The sequence below is a fragment of the Mesocricetus auratus genome, unplaced genomic scaffold (genome assembly GCF_017639785.1).
Source record: "Mesocricetus auratus isolate SY011 unplaced genomic scaffold, BCM_Maur_2.0 Super-Scaffold_100003, whole genome shotgun sequence".
Lineage (NCBI taxonomy): Eukaryota > Metazoa > Chordata > Mammalia > Rodentia > Cricetidae > Mesocricetus > Mesocricetus auratus.
Window position 1 is genome coordinate 102,674,984 of NW_024429188.1, and position 7,944 is coordinate 102,682,927.

General features: G+C 48.6%; 1 long non-coding RNA gene across 2 annotated transcripts; it reads right to left on the minus strand.

The window, feature by feature from the left end:
• Positions 1-1,941: 1,941 nt before the first annotated feature.
• On the minus strand, positions 1,942-6,623 carry LOC121140032. 2 transcript variants are annotated; one of them, XR_005876868.1, is made up of 3 exons: positions 5,769-6,623; positions 4,957-5,092; positions 1,942-4,480 (listed from the first exon to the last, which is right to left on the minus strand). It is a non-coding gene; the product is annotated as an uncharacterized LOC121140032 (long non-coding RNA). The 2 variants fall into 2 exon arrangements; XR_005876867.1 differs by having other exon boundaries at positions 1,942-5,092.
• Between the last annotated feature and the right edge of the window lie 1,321 nt (positions 6,624-7,944).

Below are 7,944 nucleotides of genomic sequence, written 5' to 3' on the forward strand. Positions count from 1 at the left end.
AGCAACATAAACTCACTCATCATCACCATGGGGGTCCAACATAAAAGGGACCTGTTTACAGGAAACTGACAATAAAGTCTCAACAGAATTACTCTGACTCTCTGACCCCAACAAAAGAAAGGGGTGGCTCCTGTAGAGGGTTTGGGGAGAAGGCCACTGTCAGCATTTATCTTTCCCCCTTGTTCTGCCTTCCTCCAATAGAATCAAGCCTATTCCTGATCACCAGAAAAGCTAATTTGAGTGCTGTAGATACAATGACTTCCAAGCCTCACCACAAATGGGTTTCTTCAAGTTCATAATTAACTCCTCTCTTCGAGAGGAAAAGCAGACTGCCAACCCTGACTTTAGTAACTGGTAGTTTAACCACTAACTGTGTCAGCAGAGTGATCAACATGTACACTTTACCATCCATCCAAAAAACCCCAGAATATTTTGAGGATTTCATCACTATAGTTTCCCTCTAGAGAAAGTGAGACTTGGAGAAATAGTACCCTGTGTTAATATCATGCAGATAGTAAGCTGTGGTCAAAAATTATTTTGATCTAAGGACACAACTGATAGTCTATCTTCCTATGGAAGCCCAAAGCAATACCAGACTGCTCACTAGACTTGGGATTTGGGGAGGAATCTTCCAGATTGTTATAAAGCATCACAAGTAGAGATAGGTTTCCTTAGAGTAATCCAGAAAATCTGAATCAACAATGCTTGTGTCTGTCTGCTCTCTCTCTCTCTCTCTCTCTCTCTCTCTCTCTCTCTCTCTCTCTCAATGTCCTGTTTGCTGCAACATGGGAGTCAGAGATGGAGAGGCCAGCTTCATCTTGTTCAGTACACGCCGACTCTCCCTTACTTCTTATTTATTAGCTCCTGTTTAATATATGCATGCATGCATGCATGTGTGTGTGTGAGTGTGTGTGTGTGTGTGTATACAAGTATGTGACTTGCATTTAACTGTGTATATGTGAATTTAAACCGGATTTAACTCTGCGTGTATGCATATGTAACTTGGATTCAACTCTACATATACAAGCATGTAACTACTGTTTAGGAAAACATGTTTGTTTTAAATAGCAGCCATGTGGCTCTCCTCCATTTTGATTGGTGTCCTCATCATGATGTAGGCAGCCACCCTAAAGACTATTATGACATTAGAGAAACTAGCTTCAGGTATACCCCTGAAGATCATTAGCAGATGGAGAAACTAAAAATTGTGCATGGCCACCCCGCCCCCATGGAGTAGCTGAGACAGAAATGGCAAATCCATACTACCCCAAGAGGAGGGACGACATCATGTCACCAATTTACATCAACTAACTCATCTAGGGACAAAGAAGCTAAAGGACATCATACGTCACTCTGATTATCATGTCATTGGCCTCTCGGACATTGCTCAAAAAGTAGTTCAGAATTGCAAGGCCTGTGCCTTAACCAATGCTGGACATCACCTAGGTGCCCTTGGCAAACGCCTCCGGGAAGACAGGCCAGGAGCATACTGGGAGGTCGATTTCACAGAAGTTAAACCAGCAAAATATGGTAACAAATATTTATTAGTTTTAATAGATAGCTTCTCAGGATGGGTAGAGGCTTTCCCTACAAAGAGGGAAACAGCCAATGTGGTAGCAAAGAAGATACTGGAGGAGATTTTCCCACGATTCAGCATCCCTAAGGTAATTGGATCAGACAATGGCCCTGCCTTCATTGCCCAGGTAAGTCAGGGACTGGCCACCCAACTGGGGATTAATTGGAAATTACATTGTGTTTATAGACCCCAGAGCTCAGGACAGGTAGAAAGAATAAATAGAACATTAAAAGAGACCTTGACTAAATTAACCTTAGAGACCGGTGGAAAGGACAGGACAGCCCTCCTGCCCTTCGCCTGAAAGACCTGATGTTGTCAGGCTGAATGCCTCACGATGTCCCGAGCACAATAACCAGACAGTAGGATGCAAACTGCAAGAGGTTTATTGTTCACACAGACGTCTGTGGGCACTCCAGCTGCTTTAGCAAGCTGAGAGCCCCGGGATTTAGGACAGTTTTCTTTTTATGTACATCATTTTGGCAAACAAAGCAATAGGGGTATTGCAAAAAGCGGAGCCACTGCAGGTGCAGATCTGGGCAAGCAATAGGGGTATTGTAAGAAGCGTGGTCATAACTCATCTTTCCTGGAGAAACCACAAGGTCAAAATCGAACTTATCTCTATAGCCTGCCAGGGTCCTGCATCAGCATTCTGGACCAGATGTTCTTTCCAATCAGACATTTTTAATTAGACCTTGTTCCCTGTCTAGGGAAAGGGACCTTGGGGAATTTTCCACTGAGGCAACCTTCTGAGTCTCAAAAAGGGGGGGGGGGGGGTGTATTGAGGTTTTTCATTCCCCTATTTCTTTTTGTGAAGTTTTAATCTTAAAACGTATGGTCCCTCTTGTTGTTTAAGAGCTTGGTACTGTTGGGTGAGAAGCAGGGCCTGGGTGATAGATAGGCATTCCTTAATGAACATCATAAGGCAATTTAGAATACAGGGACCAAAAGTAAGTATTAGTAACAAAATAACCAGAGGGCCTAGTATGGTAGAAATCAGGGTGGTCAGCCGGGGGGGACCCATTGAACCAGCTCTCAAACCATCCCTGTTGAGATTCCCATTCTCTCCGACGTTGGTTGAGTCTTTCCCTAAGTTTTGCCACAGAATGATTAACATAGAAACAGCATTCTTCTCTTAGGGCAGCATAGAGTCCACCTTCCTTAAGAAAAAGGAGGTCGAGGCCTCTTTGGTTTTGTAAGGCAACCTCAGCCAGGGAAGCAACAGACAATTCTTATTTAGTAATAGATCCCTCAACCGCTTTGATGTCTTCCTCAATGGCTAGTTTTAATTCTGAGTATCCTTGGGACCCTTGAACCAGTGCAGCAGCTCCTGTGCCTGTTCCGGCTGCCATTGCTGCCCCCAATAGGAGGGCTATAGTAAGTGATATAGGCTCCCTCTTGTACCTTGAAGGGATCCCCTAATAAACTTGCTCCAGAACTTCAGGAGGTTGATAATATACACGGGGAAGCAAGCAGACTGCGACACAGAAATCTTTCGAGAGCCCCGATTCTAGGACCAGGTAATTTCGACTTTTGGCTGCTGGACTATTCGGTTACAGAGGCCCGACTTGGAGGGTAGAGGTGTTCCTAGGCATAGACCCTGGCCAGAAACTTGAATGAGTGTTAGCCTATGGTCCGCCTCCCAGTCGCAGTCAGGGCTGGTGCTGATGTTAGTAGAGTTTCCCATCGTGGCAATCCCTTCATAATAGCATGGCGTAGATGCTAGACATAGCCAACAAGAGGTAGTAAGCTTTGGCTGGGTGTTGTTGAGGGCAGAAAAAGCCCCTTGTACCAAGCTGAAGAGTCTCTGTCCCGTTGAGGGAGGCAGGGGGGTAGAGACGGGTGAGACTGGGGGAAGTTGGGGTTTTGGGGCTTTAGGCGGCCCTTGTTCTGACAACACATCGTTAGGTCCTACGGGAGCTGTCAGGGGACTAGTTATCTTAAGTCTAATTTGGAATGAAAGTCCCTTATCTTGCCCTGGCATACAGAATCTTAGTCCTCAGGTTCGTCCCCTGACCCATCCGTTGAATTGTTTTCCCGATTTGTGAAAGTTATGTTAAGGGTGTTTGAAGTTTGGTTTTTCCTGCCAACAGTAATTAACTCCCAGCTTGACGAGGGGTCCCATGGAGCCTTTCCTGTGGTCTCACAACCCCACTGTTTGCAAAAGAAGTCCCCAAGCCCCCCACATCTATGCACCTCTGACCTTGTTTTACCGTCCCTAGGGCAGACATAGAATTGAATTATTTGTAGGGCTTTTTGGGTACCTGGGTACTTGTAGCCAAGGTTGGATCCGATACCATACTTAGCTAATGGTTCCTTCGGGACCCTTTCAGATGTCAGTTCAGGGATGTCCCAGTCGCTTAACTCCACTACATGGGGGCAAATCCTAGGAAATAGAGGGGGCCACCATGTGCCAGGGGGAGCCTCCTTAGATGTCGACCAAACCTTATCCCCTGTCTGTGACATCACCTGCCAGGTAAGTACTTGGGGAACATGAGGGCTAGAATCAGGGTGGCCCCAGAGGCTTACAGGGAGCACACTTAAAGCGACTACAAGCAAGGTTAGGGCTCTTTAAGAGTCTTCTTTTGAGGGGATTTTGGGTGCGTTGGAGTTTCTATGCCGTGGTGGTGGGCAGGACCTTTGGGTCTTCTTGGGGAGCAGCCTTTATGTGTGATGCATGTACCCAGGCCGTGAGGCCGTCTACTTTTAGAGCAGTCAGGGTGGTCAGAAGTACAGTGTATGGTCCTTGCCAGCGTGGTTCCAAGTTTTGGCCTGGTGCCTCCTCACGTAGACCTGGTCACCAATCTGGTGGGTATGGGGCCTGGAAGGTGGTCCCTTCTCCCAGTATGCTGCTGCCAAAGGCTTCCAAATCTGCTCCTGGACTATCTGTAAGGCTTGGAGGTGTGCCTGCAGGGTTGGGGTTGTAGCATAGGCAGGAATATCAGAATCAAAGAAGGTTATAGCAGGGGGAGGTCCTCCATAGAGGATCTCATATGGGGTGAGGCCATGGGGGCCAGGGGTGTTCCTGGCCTGGTAGAGGGCCAGGGGCATGAGTTGAACCCAGTCTCTAGTGCCAGTCTACAATGCTAATTTAGTCAAGGTCTCCTTGATTGTTCTCTTCATTCTTTCTACATGACCTGAGCTTTGGGGTCTATAAGCACAATGTAATTTCCAATCAAACCCCAGTAGCTTGGCCACCAACTGACTTACCTGGGAGACAAAAGCCGGCCCATTATCAGACCCGATTACCTTGGGTAGGCCAACTTAAGGGAAGATTTCTTCCAGAATCTTCTTAACTACCATCTGGGCAGTGTCTCTCTTGGTAGGGAAGGCCTCAACCCATCCTGAGAAGGTATCTATGAAAACTAGCAAGTATTTCTTACCGTACAGGCTAGGTTTAACTTCTGTAAAGTCCACTTCCCAATAGATACCGGGGCGGTGTCCTCTGGTCCTGGTCCCTTCTGGAAGTTTTAGTCTTCCTGCATTGACTTTTGCCCAGGGAATACACTGATCAAAAACCTGGTGAATGAGATTCTGCACATGTGGTATGTAAAAGAAGAACTCTTCCCTTTCTAGTAGAGTGGATAGCTTTTTCCTACTAAGGTGGGTTAATTTGTGGAGGTCCGCTATTAAAGTTCCGGCATCCTTCCGGGGCAGGACAAATTTCCCTTGAAACCTCCATCCTTGGGCCTCTGGGTCATATCTGGCTCCTATTCTGTGTATTTCTGCCAGGTCTTCTGTTGTATAGGCGTATTTCAGTTGGGAAGGGGCTGCTTGAGTCTTGTTAGTGTGCAGGGATAGAATCTGTGACCCAAACTCCTGGCAGTTTCATCCGCCAGGCGGTTGCCTAAAGCAATGGGGCTATTCCCCTTCTGGTGTCCTGGGCAGTGGATGATGCTCAACTCTTTAGGTAAGAACAGGGCTTGTAACAGGTCCAGTATCTCAGTCTTATTTTTAATTTCTTTACCTCCTGTGGTCAGCAGCCCCCTCCTTCGGTAGATTTCTCCGTGCACATGTGCCGTTGCAAATGCATACCGGCTGTCAGTATAACTGTTAGCCCTCTTTCTTTCTGCCTTTCTTAGTGCCTGGGTGAGCGCAATGAGCTCAGCCTGCTTTGCTGATGTTCCTGGGGGCAAAGTGCTTGCCCAGATAGTCTGGTGCTTATCCACCAGCGCCGCCCCCGCCCTTCGCTCACCTTTATGGAGAAAACTGCTCCCATCCGTGAACCATGTAACATCCGCATCCAGGAGAGGTTGGTCGGTCAGGTCTGGGCGAGTCCCATGAGCCTCGGCTAGTATTTATTGACAATCATGGGGCACCTCCTTACTGTCCTCTGAGTCCTGCAAGAGTGTAGCTGGGTTCAAGGTGGTGGCTGGCCCGAATCTTATCTTGTCGGGCGCCAGGAGCAGCGTCTGGTAGTGAGCCATCCACGTGTTTGACAGCCAGCTCTCGGGTGGCTGACAGCGATGTTTTCCACAGAATGGGGCGTAATGACAGTGAGGGGCTCCCCAGAGTTAGCCTGTTTGCATCCTTGACTAGGAACACTATAGATGCTACCATGCGAAGGCAAGGGGGTCATCCTGATGCCACATAGTCCAGTTTCTTGGATAAATAAACTATGGGCCTCCTCCATGTGCCCAACTTTTGGGTTAGGACTCCTTTGGCAATGCCTTTTCGCTCATCAACAACCAAGTCAAATGATTTTGTGACATCTGGGAGTCCCAAGGCAGGTGCGGACAAGAGGGCCTGCTTGATTTTGTCAATTGCTACCTGTTGTTCTTCTCCCCATTTAAATTTAGCATCCTGTTTGGTCAGGTTATACAGTGGGGCAGCCATTTCCGCAAACCCAGGGATGCAGAGTCTGCAGAAGCCTGCGGTTCCTAAAAATTCCCACATGTGCCATGGGGTTTGCGGTGGCGGGGGGGTGAGGGCCACCGCTTGTTTTCTGGCCTCTGTCAGCCATCGCTGGCCCCCTTCTAGGGTATAGCCTAGATAAGTTACTTTCTGTTTGCAGATCTGCACCTTCTTGGCAGAGGCGCAGTATCCCAAAGCTCCCAGCTGCTCTAGTAGGGCCCCAGTACCTCGTTTGCAGCTTTCCTTGGTTCAGGCTGCCAAAAGTAAATCATCCACGTACTGCAGGAGGACGAGGTCGGGGTGTTGCCTCCGAAAGTCAGCCAGGTCCTGGTGTAGAGCCTCGTCAAAGAGGGTTGGAGAATTCTTGAAACCCTGTGGCAGCCTGGTCCAAGTTAGTTGTCTGGATAGTCCGGAGTCCAGGTCTTTCCATTCGAAGGGGAAAAGGGGCTGACTCTGGGGGCTGAGCCTCAAGCAGAAAAAGCATCCTTTAAATCTAGCACAGTATACCAGGAATGGGAGGGAGGCAGGGTGCTCAGAAGGTTGTATGGGTTAGGCACCCTAGGAAGAATGTCCTCAGTCCTTTAGTTAACCTCCCTTAAATCTTGTACAGGGCGATAGTCCCCAGTCCCCGGCCTCTGGATGGGGAGGAGGGGTGTATTCCAAGGGGAATGGCAAGGTTTTAATATGCCCAAATCTAGCAGTCACTGTATGTGGGTTTGGATGCCCCTGTAGGCCTCCCTGGATAGTGGATACTGCTTAACAGATATGAGGGTAGCAGATGTCTTTAAGTCAATTATCATGGGTGGCTGGTTCACGGCTAGCCCCATTCCCCCAGTCTCTACCCAGGCCTTGGGGTATTCTTTGAGCCAGGCTTGGATGCTTTCCAGGGGGTTTTGTGAGGCTGTTCCAGCAACTTGTATTCATCCTCCAACTTTAGGTTGAGGACATGGAGGGGGCTCCCACTTGGACCGGTGACTGTGGCCCCCTGTTTACTGAATTGAATTTGGGCCCCCACTTTAGACAGCAGGTCTCTCCCCAGAAGAGGGTAAGGGCAATTTGGGACATGTAAGAAGGAATGAGTCATGTTACCTGAGGCCACATGTACCTCTTGCTTGGTAGTCCATGGGTAGCTTCTCCCTCCAGTAGCGCCCTGCACCCACGAAGTTTTGCTGCTCAGTGGACCAAGCACTTTGGTTAACACTGAATGTTGAGCCCCAGTTTCGACTAGGAAGGTTATAGGCTGACCCCGATCTTGAGAATTAGCCTGGGCTCAGGGGGGGCTCCTGGCCCTGACTCCCCTAATCCTCAAGGAAGAGGGCCTGGGGAGGGCACTTCTTTTGTACTCTTGGATTCCTTGAGCAATCCTTGGCCCAGTTCCCCTTCTCTTTGCAGTAGGCACATTGGTTGCGGTCAAGCCGTGGGTACCAGAAGTCTCCCTGGTTCCTCAACTGCCTCCCTGGCTCTGATCTGGGCTGAACTACGGTGGCCAAGATTTTGCTTAACTCCCTAGTATGTTT